The 21,771-nt window shown below is 69.4% G+C and overlaps 10 pseudogenes; all 10 read right to left on the reverse strand.

Annotated features, from left to right (window-relative positions):
- Positions 1 to 979: 979 nt before the first annotated feature.
- LOC148756340 (5S ribosomal RNA) lies at positions 980 to 1,099 on the reverse strand (annotated as a pseudogene).
- A 2,330-nt stretch (positions 1,100 to 3,429) lies between these two features.
- Positions 3,430 to 3,549, reverse strand: LOC148756341 (5S ribosomal RNA; annotated as a pseudogene).
- A 2,048-nt stretch (positions 3,550 to 5,597) lies between these two features.
- On the reverse strand, positions 5,598 to 5,717 carry LOC148756342 (5S ribosomal RNA; annotated as a pseudogene).
- A 1,611-nt stretch (positions 5,718 to 7,328) lies between these two features.
- On the reverse strand, positions 7,329 to 7,448 carry LOC148756343 (5S ribosomal RNA; annotated as a pseudogene).
- A 2,330-nt stretch (positions 7,449 to 9,778) lies between these two features.
- On the reverse strand, positions 9,779 to 9,898 carry LOC148756344 (5S ribosomal RNA; annotated as a pseudogene).
- A 2,048-nt stretch (positions 9,899 to 11,946) lies between these two features.
- On the reverse strand, positions 11,947 to 12,066 carry LOC148756345 (5S ribosomal RNA; annotated as a pseudogene).
- A 1,591-nt stretch (positions 12,067 to 13,657) lies between these two features.
- LOC148756346 (5S ribosomal RNA) lies at positions 13,658 to 13,777 on the reverse strand (annotated as a pseudogene).
- Positions 13,778 to 16,086: 2,309 nt separating this feature from the next.
- Positions 16,087 to 16,206, reverse strand: LOC148756347 (5S ribosomal RNA; annotated as a pseudogene).
- A 2,048-nt stretch (positions 16,207 to 18,254) lies between these two features.
- Positions 18,255 to 18,374, reverse strand: LOC148756348 (5S ribosomal RNA; annotated as a pseudogene).
- A 1,622-nt stretch (positions 18,375 to 19,996) lies between these two features.
- On the reverse strand, positions 19,997 to 20,116 carry LOC148756349 (5S ribosomal RNA; annotated as a pseudogene).
- Positions 20,117 to 21,771: the final 1,655 nt, after the last annotated feature.

Consider the following 21,771-nt stretch of genomic DNA (forward strand, 5'->3'; position numbering starts at 1 on the left):
GGGGCACGGGGGTCGATGGCGGCGGCGGCGGCGGCGGCGGAGGAGGCCGGGAGAGCAGAGGCGGGAGATTGAGGGAGTATGGCGATGGTGGCGGCGGCGGGCCTGGGGCGGGGGCGGGGGAGATGGCGGTGCAGGAGGCGGGGAGAGCAGAGGAGGGAGATTGAGGGAGTGCTGCAATGGCGGCAGCGGGGGCGGGGGTGGGGAAGAGGGCAGCACTGGCGGCGGGGGTGGGGAGCGCGGTGCTGGCGGCCGAGGGGGGGAGAGCAGAGGAGGGAGTTTGAGGGAGTACGGCGATGGCGGCAGCGGGGGCGGGGAGGGGGCGAGGGCAGCGCTGGCGGAGGGGGTGGGGAGCGCGGTGATCGCGGCGGCGGCGGCGGGAGAAGCGGGGGCTGATCGCGAGCAGCGATGGCGGCGGCGGCGGCGGCGGCGTCGGCTGCGGCGCGGGAGGGTTGCGAGGTCGGCGATGGAGGCGGCGGCAGCGTTGGGGGCTGTGTCGGCGGGCGCTGGGCGCGGGGAGGGTTGGCGCCGGCGGCGGCGGTAGCGGGGAAGAGGGCGGTGCTGGCGGCGGAGGAGGGGAGAGCAGAGGCGGGAGATTGAAGCAGTACAGCCATGGCGGTGGCGAGGGCGGGGGCAGGGGTGAGGTCAGCGCTGGAGGGGGGTGTGGGGAGCGCGGTGATGGCGGCGGATTAGGCGGTGGCGGCGGGGGCGAGGGCAGCGCTGTTGGCGGTGGCGGCGATCGAAGGTCGGCGAAGGGATCGAGATGACAGCCTCCGGGACTGAAGAGGACTGAGAAGAGGGTGTGCGGGGGAGCCCTGGCCGACGGGCCTGGTGTGCGGCCGGGGCTGCCAGCTTGTAGTGCCTGGCGGCTAACCCTCTGCTGGTCAGGGGGGCCTTCGGCTGGCTGGGCGGCTGCAGAGAGGCAAGGGGCGGCAGGGGTTCGGAGGGAGCCACGCCGGGGCCGCGGCGCAAAAGGAGAGGCGAGCAAAAGCCTGCAGCTATTCCCAGGCGGTCTCCCATCCAAGTACTAACCAGGCCCCTCCCTGCTTAGCTCCCGAGATCAGACGAGATCTGGCGCGTGCAGGGTGGTGTGGCCTTAGGCGCTGGGACCCGGCTCCCGGCACTCCAAGAGCCTGCTCCCGACCTGCTTCTGAGCGCACGCCATGCTGCTGGGCCGCTCGGGTGGCGAGCATGTCTGCCCGAGCGCCTCCCGCCAGCTCCCCGCCTCCTCCAGACGCCGCTGGTGTGGGCGACGGGCTCCTCCTGGCCCGCAGCGAGGCCCCTTCGCGCCCCCCAGTGGCTCTAACGGGCCTCTGTCACTTCCCTGACTGTGACATATGTCTGGGCGCCCTGGCATCCTGGGCCTCCCCAGGCCCCGAAGGGCTTTTACCCCGCCCCCCTACCCCAACCCCTCTCATCTCCCCCCAGCCCCACAACCGCACACCCCCCTTGCTGCTGTGCTGTCCCCACCTCTCAGGGCCACCGAGGGGGTCGCAGGGTCCTCTCAGTCCCCTCCACCCTAGGGACGTGCAACCCAGGCCCTGGCCCTGGCCGGCCCCACCCACTGGCCCAAAGCCAGGGAGAGCCACCCGCCACCAGGGGGCAGCACCTCCAGTCTGCCGCCACCCTTCCTCACACAGCCTTCTTTCTGGGTTCTCGCCCCTCGTCAGCGACCGGCGTCCCGCCCGATCACTGTTCACTTCACTGGCTACACGTCACCTCTCCTGACCCAGGGAGGTGAGAGAGAGGATGAGAGAAGGCCAGAGACGGAGCAAGAGAGAGGCGGAGAGAGACAGACGGGGACTGTGCGGACAGACTCGCAGAGAGCACTCTCCAGGCTCTGGGCCTCGCGTGGAGGGGTGCTGCGTGCGGGCTGCATGGATATCAGCTGTGACCGCTTGGCCATCAGCTGTTGCCAGTTGGCCATTGGCCACCGGCAGAGCTGCGGTGGCCAAGCTAGGAAGCGCGGATGGTGGACTGCAAATTGCAGAGGGGCGCGGACTGCAGTTGGCCGGCTTGGTGGGTCGGTAGGTTGGTGGGTCTGTTGGTTGGCAGAGAATCGGCCGGCAGGCTGGGGATCGGGCGGCTCCGGCTTGCCGAGTCTCCAAGCCAGCCGCCCGTGAGACATGGTGCTATGAGCCCCCTATCCGTGGTCTGTTGGTGTTCCCTCTTGGCCTCGCCAAATCCTGCATTCTTGTGCGGGCAGAGGGGCTAGAGTCCCCGCAGGACAGGGACAGACAGACAGAACGGGAGGAGGAGTAAGAGGGAGCGAGATGGAAATATGCTCGTATATGTACATGTATGTATCTAGACATACAGAGAGACATGGACAGAGACAGAGAAAGAGGGGGCTGGCACGCGGGGAGAGAGTTCCTGAGCCAGAGCCAGAGCCCAACAGGCACGTCACAGAGCCCGACGGATATGGGGTGGGGGAGGGTGTGAGGGACGCACAGGCGGGCACACGGACTGTTACAGACGCACTGAGGCTGTGTTGAAGTGGCAGCTCCTCCACCGGAGTGTGGTCGTGCCCGGGGCTGGGCTCCGCTAAGGAGGCATTGCCCTGGCGTTGGCAGTCACCATTGAAGCCTCCGGGGCGGGCCGCCAGGGTCTCCGGAGGGCCTGTGGTCTCTGAGCCCCGCCCAGGCACCCGCCCGCGGGAGGAGAGTGGCAGCCCCCAGGCACCCTGGTTGTGAGGGTTGTGCGCCTGCGTGCCTGCTCTGCCCTTGTGGTGGTCTCCCCCGGAGTCGATGGCGCGTGGTGTGTTGGGGTGCTGCTCCCGCCGTCCCCTGGTTTGTCCCGGCTCTTTGTGCCCTGTGTTTCAGGGACACCGTGGCCGGCGGGAAGGGAGGGCTCCTGGCTCTTGTGGGAGACGGGAGGGGCGCGCGGGGGTGTGGGGCGAGGTGCCTGCCAGCGGAGACAGAAGACTCCGGTGGGGCGGGGCGGGTGGGCGTCCCGTTTGCCCGAGGACACGCCGATCCTGTGTGTCGGGTCCCGGGGGCAGGCGCAGGGATGGGCGTGCCCTGGGCTCGGGCCGAGGTGCAAAGCACCGGCACGTCCTGGGATGGAGAGAGCCTGGTGGAGGCCTGCGCCGGCAGGCAGCCCTGGGCTTGGGCGTTGGGGGTTGCGGCGGCGGCAGGGTCGGGGAGCGAGAGGGAGCCCTGCGATGGCGGTGGCGGCGGCGGCGGCGACCGAGACGCGGCTGACTGCTGCAGGCTGACGGCCTGCCTCGGCGAAGAGCACTAAGAAGAGGGAGTGGGGGGGAGCCCTGGCCGACAGGCCTGGTGTGCGGCCGGGGATGCGAGCTTGTAGTGCCGGGCGACTGACCCTCCTCTGGCCAGGGGGACCTTCGGCTGCCTGGGCGGCTGCAGAGGGGCAAAGGGCGGCAGGGGTTCGGAGGGAGCCACGCCGGGGCGGCGGCGCAAAAGGAGAGGCGAGCAAAAGCCTGCAGCTATTCCCAGGCGGTCTCCCATCCAAGTACTAACCAGGCCCCTCCCTGCTTAGCTCCCGAGATCAGAGGAGATCGGGCGCGTTCAGGGTGGTATGGCCGTAGACGCTGGGACCCGGCTCCCCGCGCCCCAAGAGCCTGCTCCCGGCCTGCCTCTGACCGCGCGCCGTGCTGCTGGGCCGCTAGGGTGGCGAGCACGTCTGCCTGAGCGCCTGCCGCCCGCTCCCCGCCTCCTCCGGACGCCGCTGGTGTGGGCGACGGGCTACTCCTGGCCCGCAGCGAGGCCCCTTCGCGCCCCCCAGTGGCTCCACGGGCCTCTGTCACTTCCCTGACTGTGACATATGTCTGGGCGCCCTGGCATCCTGGGCCTCCCCAGGCCCCGAAGGGCTTTCACCCCGCCCCCCTACCCCAACCCCTCTCATCTCCCCCCAGCCCCACAACCGCACACCCCCCTTGCTGCTGTGCTGTCCCCACCTCTCAGGGCCACCGAGGGGGTCGCAGGGTCCTCTCAGTCCCCTCCGGCCCTAGGGACGTGCAACCCAGGCCCTGGCCCTGACCGGACCCATCCACAGGCCCAAAGCCAGGGAGAGCCACCCGCGCCACCAGGGTGCAGCATCTCCAGTCTGCAGCCACCCTTCGTCACAAGCCTTCAGTCTGGGCCCTGGAACCCTCGTCAGCGACCGGAGCCCCGCCCGATGTCCGGTCCCTTCACTGTCTACACGTCACCTCTCCTGACCCAGGGAGGTGAGAGAGAGGATGAGAGAAGGCCAGAGACGGAGCAAGAGAGAGGCGGAGAGAGACAGACGGGGACTGTGGGGACAGACTCGCAGAGAGCACTCTCCAGGCTCTGGGCCTCGCGTGGAGGGGTGCTGCTTGGGGGCTGCATGGTCATCAGCTGTGACCGCTTGGCCATCAGCTGTTGCCAGTTGGCCACTGGCCACCGGAGGAGCTGCGGTGGCCAAGCTAGGAAGCGCGGATGGTGGACTGCAAATTGCAGAGGGGCGCGGATTGCAGTGGGCCCGCTTGGCGGGTCGACGGGCGGTGTGTCGGTGGGTTGGCAGAGAAGCGGCCGACAGGTTGGGGATCGGGCGGCTCCGGCTTGCCGTGTCTCCGAGCCAGCCGCCCGTGAGACATAGTGCTATGAGCCCCCTATCCGTGGCTCTGTTGGTGTTCCCTCTTGGCCTCGCCATATCCTGCGTTCTTGTGCGGGCAGAGGGACTAGAGTCCCCGCAGGACAGGGACCGACAGAGAGAACGGGAGGAGGAGAAAGAGGGAGCGAGATCGAAATATACACCTATATGTACCTGTATGTACCTAGACATACAGAGAGACATGGACAGAGACAGAGAAAGAGGGGGCTGGCACGCGGGGAGAGAGCTCCTGAGCCAGAGCCAGAGCCCAACAGGCACGTCACAGAGCCAGAGAGACATGGGGTGGGGGAGGGGGGAGGGACGCACAAGCGGGCACACGGACTGGGACAGACGCACTGACGCTGCTTTGAAGTGGCAGCTTCTCAACCGAAGTGTGGTCATGCCCGTGGCTGGGCTCCACTAAGGAGGCAGTGCCCGGGCATTGAAAGTCACCCTTGAAGCCCCCGGGCCGGGCGGGAGGGCCAGTGGGCTCCGAGCCCCGCCCAGGAACCCCCCGCCCCGCGGGAGGAGAGTGGCAGCCCACAGGCACCCTGGTTGAGAGTGTTGTGTGCCTGCGTGCCTGCACTTCCCCTTGTGGTGGTCTCTCCTGGAGTCCGAGGGCGTGCGGTGTGTTGGGGTGCTGCTCCCTCAGTCCCCTGCTTTGTCCCGGCTCTTTGTACCCTGTGTGTTGGGGCCACTGCGGGAAGGGAGGGTTCCTGGCTCTTGTGGGCGATGGGAGGGGGCGCGCGGGGGTGTGGGGAGAGGTGCCTGCCGGCGGAGACACAGGCTCGGCTAACTGCTGCTGGCTGACTGCCTGCCTCAGCGAAGAGGACTAAGAAGAGGGTGTGGGGGTGAGCCCTGGCCGACGGGCCTGGTGTGCGGCCGGGGCTGCCAGCTTGTAGCGCCGGGTGGCTGACCGGCCTCTGGCCAGGGGGAACTTCGGCTGGATGGGCGGCTGCAGAGGGGCAAGGGGCGGCAGGGGTTCGGAGGGAGCCACGCAGGGGCGGCGGCGCAAAAGGAGAGGCGAGCAAAAGCCTACAGGTATTCCCAGGCGGTCTCCCATCCAAGCACTAACCAGGCCCCTCCCTGCTTAGCTCCCGAGATCAGAGGAGATCGGGCGCGTTCAGGGTGGTATGGCCATAGACGATGGGACTCGGCTCCCCGCGCCCCAAGAGCCTGCTCCCGGCCTGCCTCGTGAGCGCCCGCCATGCAGATGCGCGGCTCCGGTGGCGAGCATCGACCTGCTGGCCGGCTCTGCCAGCACCGCGTCCCCCCCCCCCCCCCAGTCCGGCTCCCCGCCTCTTCCGAATGCCCCTGGCGTGGGCGGCGGGCTACTCCTGGCCGGCAGCGAGGCCCCTTCGCGCCACCCGAGGCTCCATGGGACACTGCCACTTCCCTGATGGTGCCAGAAGTCGTGGAACTCTGGCATCCTGGGACTCCCCGGACCCAGACCGCCATACACCCCGCCCCCCTACCGCCACCAGGTTTACCAACAACCGCACCCCCAAGGCTGGGGGAGGCCTGCACCAGCAGGCAACCCTGGGCTTGGGAGTTGTGGGAGGACCCCGCGGCGGCGGCTTGGGCGGCTGCGGAGGGGGGGGGCTGCGGCGGCGGCGGCGGCGGCGGCGGCGGCGGCAGCAGCGGCGGCGGGGGACGCGGCGGAGGCGAGGGAGGGTGGGGAGGTAGGCGATGGCAACCGCGAGGATGGCGCCAGGGCGGCGATGGCGGTGGCGACAATGGGGGCTTTGACGGTGGGCGCTGGGGCACGGGGGTCGATGGCGGCGGCGGCGGCGGCGGCGGCGGCGGCGGCGGGGGCGGAGGAGGCCGGGAGAGCAGAGGCGGGAGATTGAGGGAGTATGGCGATGGTGGCGGCGGCGGGCCTGGGGCGGGGGCGGGGGAGATGGCGGTGCAGGAGGCGGGGAGAGCAGAGGAGGGAGATTGAGGGAGTGCGGCAATGGCGGCGGCGGGGGCGGGGAGGGGGCGAGGGCAGCGCTGGCGGAGGGGGTGGGGAGCGCGGTGCTGGCGGCCGAGGGGGGGAGAGCAGAGGAGGGAGTTTGAGGGAGTACGGCGATGGCGGCAGCGGGGGCGGGGAGGGGGCGAGGGCAGCGCTGGCGGAGGGGGTGGGGAGCGCGGTGATCGCGGCGGCGGCGGCGGGAGAAGCGGGGGCTGATCGCGAGCAGCGATGGCGGCGGCGGCGGCGGCGGCGTCGGCTGCGGCGCGGGAGGGTTGCGAGGTCGGCGATGGAGGCGGCGGCAGCGTTGGGGGCTGTGTCGGCGGGCGCTGGGCGCGGGGAGGGTTGGCGCCGGCGGCGGCGGTAGCGGGGAAGAGGGCGGTGCTGGCGGCGGAGGAGGGGAGAGCAGAGGCGGGAGATTGAAGCAGTACAGCCATGGCGGTGGCGAGGGCGGGGGCAGGGGTGAGGTCAGCGCTGGAGGGGGGTGTGGGGAGCGCGGTGATGGCGGCGGATTAGGCGGTGGCGGCGGGGGCGAGGGCAGCGCTGTTGGCGGTGGCGGCGATCGAAGGTCGGCGAAGGGATCGAGATGACAGCCTCCGGGACTGAAGAGGACTGAGAAGAGGGTGTGCGGGGGAGCCCTGGCCGACGGGCCTGGTGTGCGGCCGGGGCTGCCAGCTTGTAGTGCCTGGCGGCTAACCCTCTGCTGGTCAGGGGGGCCTTCGGCTGGCTGGGCGGCTGCAGAGAGGCAAGGGGCGGCAGGGGTTCGGAGGGAGCCACGCCGGGGCCGCGGCGCAAAAGGAGAGGCGAGCAAAAGCCTGCAGCTATTCCCAGGCGGTCTCCCATCCAAGTACTAACCAGGCCCCTCCCTGCTTAGCTCCCGAGATCAGACGAGATCTGGCGCGTGCAGGGTGGTGTGGCCTTAGGCGCTGGGACCCGGCTCCCGGCACTCCAAGAGCCTGCTCCCGACCTGCTTCTGAGCGCACGCCATGCTGCTGGGCCGCTCGGGTGGCGAGCATGTCTGCCCGAGCGCCTCCCGCCAGCTCCCCGCCTCCTCCAGACGCCGCTGGTGTGGGCGACGGGCTCCTCCTGGCCCGCAGCGAGGCCCCTTCGCGCCCCCCAGTGGCTCTAACGGGCCTCTGTCACTTCCCTGACTGTGACATATGTCTGGGCGCCCTGGCATCCTGGGCCTCCCCAGGCCCCGAAGGGCTTTCACCCCGCCCCCCTACCCCAACCCCTCTCATCTCCCCCCAGCCCCACAACCGCACACCCCCCTTGCTGCTGTGCTGTCCCCACCTCTCAGGGCCACCGAGGGGGTCGCAGGGTCCTCTCAGTCCCCTCCACCCTAGGGACGTGCAACCCAGGCCCTGGCCCTGGCCGGCCCCACCCACTGGCCCAAAGCCAGGGAGAGCCACCCGCCACCAGGGGGCAGCACCTCCAGTCTGCCGCCACCCTTCCTCACACAGCCTTCTTTCTGGGTTCTCGCCCCTCGTCAGCGACCGGCGTCCCGCCCGATCACTGTTCACTTCACTGGCTACACGTCACCTCTCCTGACCCAGGGAGGTGAGAGAGAGGATGAGAGAAGGCCAGAGACGGAGCAAGAGAGAGGCGGAGAGAGACAGACGGGGACTGTGCGGACAGACTCGCAGAGAGCACTCTCCAGGCTCTGGGCCTCGCGTGGAGGGGTGCTGCGTGCGGGCTGCATGGATATCAGCTGTGACCGCTTGGCCATCAGCTGTTGCCAGTTGGCCATTGGCCACCGGCAGAGCTGCGGTGGCCAAGCTAGGAAGCGCGGATTGTGGACTGCAAATTGCAGAGGGGCGCGGACTGCAGTTGGCCGGCTTGGTGGGTCGGTAGGTTGGTGGGTCTGTTGGTTGGCAGAGAATCGGCCGGCAGGCTGGGGATCGGGCGGCTCCGGCTTGCCGAGTCTCCAAGCCAGCCGCCCGTGAGACATGGTGCTATGAGCCCCCTATCCGTGGTCTGTTGGTGTTCCCTCTTGGCCTCGCCAAATCCTGCATTCTTGTGCGGGCAGAGGGGCTAGAGTCCCCGCAGGACAGGGACAGACAGACAGAACGGGAGGAGGAGTAAGAGGGAGCGAGATGGAAATATGCTCGTATATGTACATGTATGTATCTAGACATACAGAGAGACATGGACAGAGACAGAGAAAGAGGGGGCTGGCACGCGGGGAGAGAGTTCCTGAGCCAGAGCCAGAGCCCAACAGGCACGTCACAGAGCCCGACGGATATGGGGTGGGGGAGGGTGTGAGGGACGCACAGGCGGGCACACGGACTGTTACAGACGCACTGAGGCTGTGTTGAAGTGGCAGCTCCTCCACCGGAGTGTGGTCGTGCCCGGGGCTGGGCTCCGCTAAGGAGGCATTGCCCTGGCGTTGGCAGTCACCATTGAAGCCTCCGGGGCGGGCCGCCAGGGTCTCCGGAGGGCCTGTGGTCTCTGAGCCCCGCCCAGGCACCCGCCCGCGGGAGGAGAGTGGCAGCCCCCAGGCACCCTGGTTGTGAGGGTTGTGCGCCTGCGTGCCTGCTCTGCCCTTGTGGTGGTCTCCCCCGGAGTCGATGGCGCGTGGTGTGTTGGGGTGCTGCTCCCGCCGTCCCCTGGTTTGTCCCGGCTCTTTGTGCCCTGTGTTTCAGGGACACCGTGGCCGGCGGGAAGGGAGGGCTCCTGGCTCTTGTGGGAGACGGGAGGGGCGCGCGGGGGTGTGGGGCGAGGTGCCTGCCAGCGGAGACAGAAGACTCCGGTGGGGCGGGGCGGGTGGGCGTCCCGTTTGCCCGAGGACACGCCGATCCTGTGTGTCGGGTCCCGGGGGCAGGCGCAGGGATGGGCGTGCCCTGGGCTCGGGCCGAGGTGCAAAGCACCGGCACGTCCTGGGATGGAGAGAGCCTGGTGGAGGCCTGCGCCGGCAGGCAGCCCTGGGCTTGGGCGTTGGGGGTTGCGGCGGCGGCAGGGTCGGGGAGCGAGAGGGAGCCCTGCGATGGCGGTGGCGGCGGCGGCGGCGACCGAGACGCGGCTGACTGCTGCAGGCTGACGGCCTGCCTCGGCGAAGAGCACTAAGAAGAGGGAGTGGGGGGGAGCCCTGGCCGACAGGCCTGGTGTGCGGCCGGGGATGCGAGCTTGTAGTGCCGGGCGACTGACCCTCCTCTGGCCAGGGGGACCTTCGGCTGCCTGGGCGGCTGCAGAGGGGCAAAGGGCGGCAGGGGTTCGGAGGGAGCCACGCCGGGGCGGCGGCGCAAAAGGAGAGGCGAGCAAAAGCCTGCAGCTATTCCCAGGCGGTCTCCCATCCAAGTACTAACCAGGCCCCTCCCTGCTTAGCTCCCGAGATCAGAGGAGATCGGGCGCGTTCAGGGTGGTATGGCCGTAGACGCTGGGACCCGGCTCCCCGCGCCCCAAGAGCCTGCTCCCGGCCTGCCTCTGACCGCGCGCCGTGCTGCTGGGCCGCTAGGGTGGCGAGCACGTCTGCCTGAGCGCCTGCCGCCCGCTCCCCGCCTCCTCCGGACGCCGCTGGTGTGGGCGACGGGCTACTCCTGGCCCGCAGCGAGGCCCCTTCGCGCCCCCCAGTGGCTCCACGGGCCTCTGTCACTTCCCTGACTGTGACATATGTCTGGGCGCCCTGGCATCCTGGGCCTCCCCAGGCCCCGAAGGGCTTTCACCCCGCCCCCCTACCCCAACCCCTCTCATCTCCCCCCAGCCCCACAACCGCACACCCCCCTTGCTGCTGTGCTGTCCCCACCTCTCAGGGCCACCGAGGGGGTCGCAGGGTCCTCTCAGTCCCCTCCGGCCCTAGGGACGTGCAACCCAGGCCCTGGCCCTGACCGGACCCATCCACAGGCCCAAAGCCAGGGAGAGCCACCCGCGCCACCAGGGTGCAGCATCTCCAGTCTGCAGCCACCCTTCGTCACAAGCCTTCAGTCTGGGCCCTGGAACCCTCGTCAGCGACCGGAGCCCCGCCCGATGTCCGGTCCCTTCACTGTCTACACGTCACCTCTCCTGACCCAGGGAGGTGAGAGAGAGGATGAGAGAAGGCCAGAGACGGAGCAAGAGAGAGGCGGAGAGAGACAGACGGGGACTGTGGGGACAGACTCGCAGAGAGCACTCTCCAGGCTCTGGGCCTCGCGTGGAGGGGTGCTGCTTGGGGGCTGCATGGTCATCAGCTGTGACCGCTTGGCCATCAGCTGTTGCCAGTTGGCCACTGGCCACCGGAGGAGCTGCGGTGGCCAAGCTAGGAAGCGCGGATGGTGGACTGCAAATTGCAGAGGGGCGCGGATTGCAGTGGGCCCGCTTGGCGGGTCGACGGGCGGTGTGTCGGTGGGTTGGCAGAGAAGCGGCCGACAGGTTGGGGATCGGGCGGCTCCGGCTTGCCGTGTCTCCGAGCCAGCCGCCCGTGAGACATAGTGCTATGAGCCCCCTATCCGTGGCTCTGTTGGTGTTCCCTCTTGGCCTCGCCATATCCTGCGTTCTTGTGCGGGCAGAGGGACTAGAGTCCCCGCAGGACAGGGACCGACAGAGAGAACGGGAGGAGGAGAAAGAGGGAGCGAGATCGAAATATACACCTATATGTACCTGTATGTACCTAGACATACAGAGAGACATGGACAGAGACAGAGAAAGAGGGGGCTGGCACGCGGGGAGAGAGCTCCTGAGCCAGAGCCAGAGCCCAACAGGCACGTCACAGAGCCAGAGAGACATGGGGTGGGGGAGGGGGGAGGGACGCACAAGCGGGCACACGGACTGGGACAGACGCACTGACGCTGCTTTGAAGTGGCAGCTTCTCAACCGAAGTGTGGTCATGCCCGTGGCTGGGCTCCACTAAGGAGGCAGTGCCCGGGCATTGAAAGTCACCCTTGAAGCCCCCGGGCCGGGCGGGAGGGCCAGTGGGCTCCGAGCCCCGCCCAGGAACCCCCCGCCCCGCGGGAGGAGAGTGGCAGCCCACAGGCACCCTGGTTGAGAGTGTTGTGTGCCTGCGTGCCTGCACTTCCCCTTGTGGTGGTCTCTCCTGGAGTCCGAGGGCGTGCGGTGTGTTGGGGTGCTGCTCCCTCAGTCCCCTGCTTTGTCCCGGCTCTTTGTACCCTGTGTGTTGGGGCCACTGCGGGAAGGGAGGGTTCCTGGCTCTTGTGGGCGATGGGAGGGGGCGCGCGGGGGTGTGGGGAGAGGTGCCTGCCGGCGGAGACACAGGCTCGGCTAACTGCTGCTGGCTGACTGCCTGCCTCAGCGAAGAGGACTAAGAAGAGGGTGTGGGGGTGAGCCCTGGCCGACGGGCCTGGTGTGCGGCCGGGGCTGCCAGCTTGTAGCGCCGGGTGGCTGACCGGCCTCTGGCCAGGGGGAACTTCGGCTGGATGGGCGGCTGCAGAGGGGCAAGGGGCGGCAGGGGTTCGGAGGGAGCCACGCAGGGGCGGCGGCGCAAAAGGAGAGGCGAGCAAAAGCCTACAGGTATTCCCAGGCGGTCTCCCATCCAAGCACTAACCAGGCCCCTCCCTGCTTAGCTCCCGAGATCAGAGGAGATCGGGCGCGTTCAGGGTGGTATGGCCATAGACGATGGGACTCGGCTCCCCGCGCCCCAAGAGCCTGCTCCCGGCCTGCCTCGTGAGCGCCCGCCATGCAGATGCGCGGCTCCGGTGGCGAGCATCGACCTGCTGGCCGGCTCTGCCAGCACCGCGTCCCCCCCCCCCCAGTCCGGCTCCCCGCCTCTTCCGAATGCCCCTGGCGTGGGCGGCGGGCTACTCCTGGCCGGCAGCGAGGCCCCTTCGCGCCACCCGAGGCTCCATGGGACACTGCCACTTCCCTGATGGTGCCAGAAGTCGTGGAACTCTGGCATCCTGGGACTCCCCGGACCCAGACCGCCATACACCCCGCCCCCCTACCGCCACCAGGTTTACCAACAACCGCACCCCCAAGGCTGGGGGAGGCCTGCACCAGCAGGCAACCCTGGGCTTGGGAGTTGTGGGAGGACCCCGCGGCGGCGGCTTGGGCGGCTGCGGAGGGGGGGGGCTGCGGCGGCGGCGGCGGCGGCGGCGGCGGCGGCAGCAGCGGCGGCGGGGGACGCGGCGGAGGCGAGGGAGGGTGGGGAGGTAGGCGATGGCAACCGCGAGGATGGCGCCAGGGCGGCGATGGCGGTGGCGACAATGGGGGCTTTGACGGTGGGCGCTGGGGCACGGGGGTCGATGGCGGCGGCGGCGGCGGCGGCGGAGGAGGCCGGGAGAGCAGAGGCGGGAGATTGAGGGAGTATGGCGATGGTGGCGGCGGCGGGCCTGGGGCGGGGGCGGGGGAGATGGCGGTGCAGGAGGCGGGGAGAGCAGAGGAGGGAGATTGAGGGAGTGCTGCAATGGCGGCAGCGGGGGCGGGGGTGGGGAAGAGGGCAGCACTGGCGGCGGGGGTGGGGAGCGCGGTGCTGGCGGCCGAGGGGGGGAGAGCAGAGGAGGGAGTTTGAGGGAGTACGGCGATGGCGGCAGCGGGGGCGGGGAGGGGGCGAGGGCAGCGCTGGCGGAGGGGGTGGGGAGCGCGGTGATCGCGGCGGCGGCGGCGGGAGAAGCGGGGGCTGATCGCGAGCAGCGATGGCGGCGGCGGCGGCGGCGGCGTCGGCTGCGGCGCGGGAGGGTTGCGAGGTCGGCGATGGAGGCGGCGGCAGCGTTGGGGGCTGTGTCGGCGGGCGCTGGGCGCGGGGAGGGTTGGCGCCGGCGGCGGCGGTAGCGGGGAAGAGGGCGGTGCTGGCGGCGGAGGAGGGGAGAGCAGAGGCGGGAGATTGAAGCAGTACAGCCATGGCGGTGGCGAGGGCGGGGGCAGGGGTGAGGTCAGCGCTGGAGGGGGGTGTGGGGAGCGCGGTGATGGCGGCGGATTAGGCGGTGGCGGCGGGGGCGAGGGCAGCGCTGTTGGCGGTGGCGGCGATCGAAGGTCGGCGAAGGGATCGAGATGACAGCCTCCGGGACTGAAGAGGACTGAGAAGAGGGTGTGCGGGGGAGCCCTGGCCGACGGGCCTGGTGTGCGGCCGGGGCTGCCAGCTTGTAGTGCCTGGCGGCTAACCCTCTGCTGGTCAGGGGGGCCTTCGGCTGGCTGGGCGGCTGCAGAGAGGCAAGGGGCGGCAGGGGTTCGGAGGGAGCCACGCCGGGGCCGCGGCGCAAAAGGAGAGGCGAGCAAAAGCCTGCAGCTATTCCCAGGCGGTCTCCCATCCAAGTACTAACCAGGCCCCTCCCTGCTTAGCTCCCGAGATCAGACGAGATCTGGCGCGTGCAGGGTGGTGTGGCCTTAGGCGCTGGGACCCGGCTCCCGGCACTCCAAGAGCCTGCTCCCGACCTGCTTCTGAGCGCACGCCATGCTGCTGGGCCGCTCGGGTGGCGAGCATGTCTGCCCGAGCGCCTCCCGCCAGCTCCCCGCCTCCTCCAGACGCCGCTGGTGTGGGCGACGGGCTCCTCCTGGCCCGCAGCGAGGCCCCTTCGCGCCCCCCAGTGGCTCTAACGGGCCTCTGTCACTTCCCTGACTGTGACATATGTCTGGGCGCCCTGGCATCCTGGGCCTCCCCAGGCCCCGAAGGGCTTTTACCCCGCCCCCCTACCCCAACCCCTCTCATCTCCCCCCAGCCCCACAACCGCACACCCCCCTTGCTGCTGTGCTGTCCCCACCTCTCAGGGCCACCGAGGGGGTCGCAGGGTCCTCTCAGTCCCCTCCACCCTAGGGACGTGCAACCCAGGCCCTGGCCCTGGCCGGCCCCACCCACTGGCCCAAAGCCAGGGAGAGCCACCCGCCACCAGGGGGCAGCACCTCCAGTCTGCCGCCACCCTTCCTCACACAGCCTTCTTTCTGGGTTCTCGCCCCTCGTCAGCGACCGGCGTCCCGCCCGATCACTGTTCACTTCACTGGCTACACGTCACCTCTCCTGACCCAGGGAGGTGAGAGAGAGGATGAGAGAAGGCCAGAGACGGAGCAAGAGAGAGGCGGAGAGAGACAGACGGGGACTGTGCGGACAGACTCGCAGAGAGCACTCTCCAGGCTCTGGGCCTCGCGTGGAGGGGTGCTGCGTGCGGGCTGCATGGATATCAGCTGTGACCGCTTGGCCATCAGCTGTTGCCAGTTGGCCATTGGCCACCGGCAGAGCTGCGGTGGCCAAGCTAGGAAGCGCGGATGGTGGACTGCAAATTGCAGAGGGGCGCGGACTGCAGTTGGCCGGCTTGGTGGGTCGGTAGGTTGGTGGGTCTGTTGGTTGGCAGAGAATCGGCCGGCAGGCTGGGGATCGGGCGGCTCCGGCTTGCCGAGTCTCCAAGCCAGCCGCCCGTGAGACATGGTGCTATGAGCCCCCTATCCGTGGTCTGTTGGTGTTCCCTCTTGGCCTCGCCAAATCCTGCATTCTTGTGCGGGCAGAGGGGCTAGAGTCCCCGCAGGACAGGGACAGACAGACAGAACGGGAGGAGGAGTAAGAGGGAGCGAGATGGAAATATGCTCGTATATGTACATGTATGTATCTAGACATACAGAGAGACATGGACAGAGACAGAGAAAGAGGGGGCTGGCACGCGGGGAGAGAGTTCCTGAGCCAGAGCCAGAGCCCAACAGGCACGTCACAGAGCCCGACGGATATGGGGTGGGGGAGGGTGTGAGGGACGCACAGGCGGGCACACGGACTGTTACAGACGCACTGAGGCTGTGTTGAAGTGGCAGCTCCTCCACCGGAGTGTGGTCGAAGGAGCCATTGCCCTGGCGTTGGCAGTCACCATTGAAGCCTCCGGGGCGGGCCGCCAGGGTCTCCGGAGGGCCTGTGGTCTCTGAGCCCCGCCCAGGCACCCGCCCGCGGGAGGAGAGTGGCAGCCCCCAGGCACCCTGGTTGTGAGGGTTGTGCGCCTGCGTGCCTGCTCTGCCCTTGTGGTGGTCTCCCCCGGAGTCGATGGCGCGTGGTGTGTTGGGGTGCTGCTCCCGCCGTCCCCTGGTTTGTCCCGGCTCTTTGTGCCCTGTGTTTCAGGGACACCGTGGCCGGCGGGAAGGGAGGGCTCCTGGCTCTTGTGGGAGACGGGAGGGGCGCGCGGGGGTGTGGGGCGAGGTGCCTGCCAGCGGAGACAGAAGACTCCGGTGGGGCGGGGCGGGTGGGCGTCCCGTTTGCCCGAGGACACGCCGATCCTGTGTGTCGGGTCCCGGGGGCAGGCGCAGGGATGGGCGTGCCCTGGGCTCGGGCCGAGGTGCAAAGCACCGGCACGTCCTGGGATGGAGAGAGCCTGGTGGAGGCCTGCGCCGGCAGGCAGCCCTGGGCTTGGGCGTTGGGGGTTGCGGCGGCGGCAGGGTCGGGGAGCGAGAGGGAGCCCTGCGATGGCGGTGGCGGCGGCGGCGGCGACCGAGACGCGGCTGACTGCTGCAGGCTGACGGCCTGCCTCGGCGAAGAGCACTAAGAAGAGGGAGTGGGGGGGAGCCCTGGCCGACAGGCCTGGTGTGCGGCCGGGGATGCGAGCTTGTAGTGCCGGGCGACTGACCCTCCTCTGGCCAGGGGGACCTTCGGCTGCCTGGGCGGCTGCAGAGGGGCAAAGGGCGGCAGGGGTTCGGAGGGAGCCACGCCGGGGCGGCGGCGCAAAAGGAGAGGCGAGCAAAAGCCTGCAGCTATTCCCAGGCGGTCTCCCATCCAAGTACTAACCAGGCCCCTCCCTGCTTAGCTCCCGAGATCAGAGGAGATCGGGCGCGTTCAGGGTGGTATGGCCGTAGACGCTGGGACCCGGCTCCCCGCGCCCCAAGAGCCTGCTCCCGGCCTGCCTCTGACCGCGCGCCGTGCTGCTGGGCCGCTAGGGTGGCGAGCACGTCTGCCTGAGCGCCTGCCGCCCGCTCCCCGCCTCCTCCGGACGCCGCTGGTGTGGGCGACGGGCTACTCCTGGCCCGCAGCGAGGCCCCTTCGCGCCCCCCAGTGGCTCCACGGGCCTCTGTCACTTCCCTGACTGTGACATATGTCTGGGCGCCCTGGCATCCTGGGCCTCCCCAGGCCCCGAAGGGCTTTCACCCCGCCCCCCTACCCCAACCCCTCTCATCTCCCCCCAGCCCCACAACCGCACACCCCCCTTGCTGCTGTGCTGTCCCCACCTCTCAGGGCCACCGAGGGGGTCGCAGGGTCCTCTCAGTCCCCTCCGGCCCTAGGGACGTGCAACCCAGGCCCTGGCCCTGACCGGACCCATCCACAGGCCCAAAGCCAGGGAGAGCCACCCGCGCCACCAGGGTGCAGCATCTCCAGTCTGCAGCCACCCTTCGTCACAAGCCTTCAGTCTGGGCCCTGGAACCCTCGTCAGCGACCGGAGCCCCGCCCGATGTCCGGTCCCTTCACTGTCTACACGTCACCTCTCCTGACCCAGGGAGGTGAGAGAGAGGATGAGAGAAGGCCAGAGACGGAGCAAGAGAGAGGCGGAGAGAGACAGACGGGGACTGTGGGGACAGACTCGCAGAGAGCACTCTCCAGGCTCTGGGCCTCGCGTGGAGGGGTGCTGCTTGGGGGCTGCATGGTCATCAGCTGTGACCGCTTGGCCATCAGCTGTTGCCAGTTGGCCACTGGCCACCGGAGGAGCTGCGGTGGCCAAGCTAGGAAGCGCGGATGGTGGACTGCAAATTGCAGAGGGGCGCGGATTGCAGTGGGCCCGCTTGGCGGGTCGACGGGCGGTGTGTCGGTGGGTTGGCAGAGAAGCGGCCGACAGGTTGGGGATCGGGCGGCTCCGGCTTGCCGTGTCTCCGAGCCAGCCGCCCGTGAGACATAGTGCTATGAGCCCCCTATCCGTGGCTCTGTTGGTGTTCCCTCTTGGCCTCGCCATATCCTGCGTTCTTGTGCGGGCAGAGGGACTAGAGTCCCCGCAGGACAGGGACCGACAGAGAGAACGGGAGGAGGAGAAAGAGGGAGCGAGATCGAAATATACACCTATATGTACCTGTATGTACCTAGACATACAGAGAGACATGGACAGAGACAGAGAAAGAGGGGGCTGGCACGCGGGGAGAGAGCTCCTGAGCCAGAGCCAGAGCCCAACAGGCACGTCACAGAGCCAGAGAGACATGGGGTGGGGGAGGGGGGAGGGACGCACAAGCGGGCACACGGACTGGGACAGACGCACTGACGCTGCTTTGAAGTGGCAGCTTCTCAACCGAAGTGTGGTCATGCCCGTGGCTGGGCTCCACTAAGGAGGCAGTGCCCGGGCATTGAAAGTCACCCTTGAAGCCCCCGGGCCGGGCGGGAGGGCCAGTGGGCTCCGAGCCCCGCCCAGGAACCCCCCGCCCCGCGGGAGGAGAGTGGCAGCCCACAGGCACCCTGGTTGAGAGTGTTGTGTGCCTGCGTGCCTGCACTTCCCCTTGTGGTGGTCTCTCCTGGAGTCCGAGGGCGTGCGGTGTGTTGGGGTGCTGCTCCCTCAGTCCCCTGCTTTGTCCCGGCTCTTTGTACCCTGTGTGTTGGGGCCACTGCGGGAAGGGAGGGTTCCTGGCTCTTGTGGGCGATGGGAGGGGGCGCGCGGGGGTGTGGGGAGAGGTGCCTGCCGGCGGAGACACAGGCTCGGCTAACTGCTGCTGGCTGACTGCCTGCCTCAGCGAAGAGGACTAAGAAGAGGGTGTGGGGGTGAGCCCTGGCCGACGGGCCTGGTGTGCGGCCGGGGCTGCCAGCTTGTAGCGCCGGGTGGCTGACCGGCCTCTGGCCAGGGGGAACTTCGGCTGGATGGGCGGCTGCAGAGGGGCAAGGGGCGGCAGGGGTTCGGAGGGAGCCACGCAGGGGCGGCGGCGCAAAAGGAGAGGCGAGCAAAAGCCTACAGGTATTCCCAGGCGGTCTCCCATCCAAGCACTAACCAGGCCCCTCCCTGCTTAGCTCCCGAGATCAGAGGAGATCGGGCGCGTTCAGGGTGGTATGGCCATAGACGATGGGACTCGGCTCCCCGCGCCCCAAGAGCCTGCTCCCGGCCTGCCTCGTGAGCGCCCGCCATGCAGATGCGCGGCTCCGGTGGCGAGCATCGACCTGCTGGCCGGCTCTGCCAGCACCGCGTCCCCCCCCCCCCAGTCCGGCTCCCCGCCTCTTCCGAATGCCCCTGGCGTGGGCGGCGGGCTACTCCTGGCCGGCAGCGAGGCCCCTTCGCGCCACCCGAGGCTCCATGGGACACTGCCACTTCCCTGATGGTGCCAGAAGTCGTGGAACTCTGGCATCCTGGGACTCCCCGGACCCAGACCGCCATACACCCCGCCCCCCTACCGCCACCAGGTTTACCAACAACCGCACCCCCAAGGCTGGGGGAGGCCTGCACCAGCAGGCAACCCTGGGCTTGGGAGTTGTGGGAGGACCCCGCGGCGGCGGCTTGGGCGGCTGCGGAGGGGGGGGGGCTGCGGCGGCGGCGGCGGCGGCGGCGGCGGCGGCGGCAGCAGCGGCGGCGGGGGACGCGGCGGAGGCGAGGGAGGGTGGGGAGGTAGGCGATGGCAACCGCGAGGATGGCGCCAGGGCGGCGATGGCGGTGGCGACAATGGGGGCTTTGACGGTGGGCGCTGGGGCACGGGGGTCGATGGCGGCGGCGGCGGCGGCGGCGGCGGCGGCGGCGGCGGCGGCGGCGGCGGAGGAGGCCGGGAGAGCAGAGGCGGGAGATTGAGGGAGTATGGCGATGGTGGCGGCGGAGGGCCTGGGGCGGGGGCGGGGGAGATGGCGGTGCAGGAGGCGGGGAGAGCAGAGGAGGGAGATTGAGGGAGTGCGGCAATGGCGGCAGCGGGGGCGGGGGTGGGGAAGAGGGCAGCACTGGCGGCGGGGGTGGGGAGCGCGGTGCTGGCGGCCGAGGGGGGGAGAGCAGAGGAGGGAGTTTGAGGGAGTACGGCGATGGCGGCAGCGGGGGCGGGGAGGGGGCGAGGGCAGCGCTGGCGGAGGGGGTGGGGAGCGCGGTGATCGCGGCGGCGGCGGCGGGAGAAGCGGGGGCTGATCGCGAGCAGCGATGGCGGCGGCGGCGGCGGCGGCGTCGGCTGCGGCGCGGGAGGGTTGCGAGGTCGGCGATGGAGGCGGCGGCAGCGTTGGGGGCTGTGTCGGCGGGCGCTGGGCGCGGGGAGGGTTGGCGCCGGCGGCGGCGGTAGCGGGGAAGAGGGCGGTGCTGGCGGCGGAGGAGGGGAGAGCAGAGGCGGGAGATTGAAGCAGTACAGCCATGGCGGTGGCGAGGGCGGGGGCAGGGGTGAGGTCAGCGCTGGAGGGGGGTGTGGGGAGCGCGGTGATGGCGGCGGATTAGGCGGTGGCGGCGGGGGCGAGGGCAGCGCTGTTGGCGGTGGCGGCGATCGAAGGTCGGCGAAGGGATCGAGATGACAGCCTCCGGGACTGAAGAGGACTGAGAAGAGGGTGTGCGGGGGAGCCCTGGCCGACGGGCCTGGTGTGCGGCCGGGGCTGCCAGCTTGTAGTGCCTGGCGGCTAACCCTCTGCTGGTCAGGGGGGCCTTCGGCTGGCTGGGCGGCTGCAGAGAGGCAAGGGGCGGCAGGGGTTCGGAGGGAGCCACGCCGGGGCCGCGGCGCAAAAGGAGAGGCGAGCAAAAGCCTGCAGCTATTCCCAGGCGGTCTCCCATCCAAGTACTAACCAGGCCCCTCCCTGCTTAGCTCCCGAGATCAGACGAGATCTGGCGCGTGCAGGGTGGTGTGGCCTTAGGCGCTGGGACCCGGCTCCCGGCACTCCAAGAGCCTGCTCCCGACCTGCTTCTGAGCGCACGCCATGCTGCTGGGCCGCTCGGGTGGCGAGCATGTCTGCCCGAGCGCCTCCCGCCAGCTCCCCGCCTCCTCCAGACGCCGCTGGTGTGGGCGACGGGCTCCTCCTGGCCCGCAGCGAGGCCCCTTCGCGCCCCCCAGTGGCTCTAACGGGCCTCTGTCACTTCCCTGACTGTGACATATGTCTGGGCGCCCTGGCATCCTGGGCCTCCCCAGGCCCCGAAGGGCTTTCACCCCGCCCCCCTACCCCAACCCCTCTCATCTCCCCCCAGCCCCACAACCGCACACCCCCCTTGCTGCTGTGCTGTCCCCACCTCTCAGGGCCACCGAGGGGGTCGCAGGGTCCTCTCAGTCCCCTCCACCCTAGGGACGTGCAACCCAGGCCCTGGCCCTGGCCGGCCCCACCCACTGGCCCAAAGCCAGGGAGAGCCACCCGCCACCAGGGGGCAGCACCTCCAGTCTGCCGCCACCCTTCCTCACACAGCCTTCTTTCTGGGTTCTCGCCCCTCGTCAGCGACCGGCGTCCCGCCCGATCACTGTTCACTTCACTGGCTACACGTCACCTCTCCTGACCCAGGGAGGTGAGAGAGAGGATGAGAGAAGGCCAGAGACGGAGCAAGAGAGAGGCGGAGAGAGACAGACGGGGACTGTGCGGACAGACTCGCAGAGAGCACTCTCCAGGCTCTGGGCCTCGCGTGGAGGGGTGCTGCGTGCGGGCTGCATGGATATCAGCTGTGACCGCTTGGCCATCAGCTGTTGCCAGTTGGCCATTGGCCACCGGCAGAGCTGCGGTGGCCAAGCTAGGAAGCGCGGATTGTGGACTGCAAATTGCAGAGGGGCGCGGACTGCAGTTGGCCGGCTTGGTGGGTCGGTAGGTTGGTGGGTCTGTTGGTTGGCAGAGAATCGGCCGGCAGGCTGGGGATCGGGCGGCTCCGGCTTGCCGAGTCTCCAAGCCAGCCGCCCGTGAGACATGGTGCTATGAGCCCCCTATCCGTGGTCTGTTGGTGTTCCCTCTTGGCCTCGCCAAATCCTGCATTCTTGTGCGGGCAGAGGGGCTAGAGTCCCCGCAGGACAGGGACAGACAGACAGAACGGGAGGAGGAGTAAGAGGGAGCGAGATGGAAATATGCTCGTATATGTACATGTATGTATCTAGACATACAGAGAGACATGGACAGAGACAGAGAAAGAGGGGGCTGGCACGCGGGGAGAGAGTTCCTGAGCCAGAGCCAGAGCCCAACAGGCACGTCACAGAGCCCGACGGATATGGGGTGGGGGAGGGTGTGAGGGACGCACAGGCGGGCACACGGACTGTTACAGACGCACTGAGGCTGTGTTGAAGTGGCAGCTCCTCCACCGGAGTGTGGTCGTGCCCGGGGCTGGGCTCCGCTAAGGAGGCATTGCCCTGGCGTTGGCAGTCACCATTGAAGCCTCCGGGGCGGGCCGCCAGGGTCTCCGGAGGGCCTGTGGTCTCTGAGCCCCGCCCAGGCACCCGCCCGCGGGAGGAGAGTGGCAGCCCCCAGGCACCCTGGTTGTGAGGGTTGTGCGCCTGCGTGCCTGCTCTGCCCTTGTGGTGGTCTCCCCCGGAGTCGATGGCGCGTG

This window comes from Rhinolophus sinicus, chromosome 12, assembly GCF_057876585.1.
Source record: "Rhinolophus sinicus isolate RSI-liver-muscle chromosome 12, RSI-T2T, whole genome shotgun sequence".
NCBI classification, from domain to species: domain Eukaryota; kingdom Metazoa; phylum Chordata; class Mammalia; order Chiroptera; family Rhinolophidae; genus Rhinolophus; species Rhinolophus sinicus.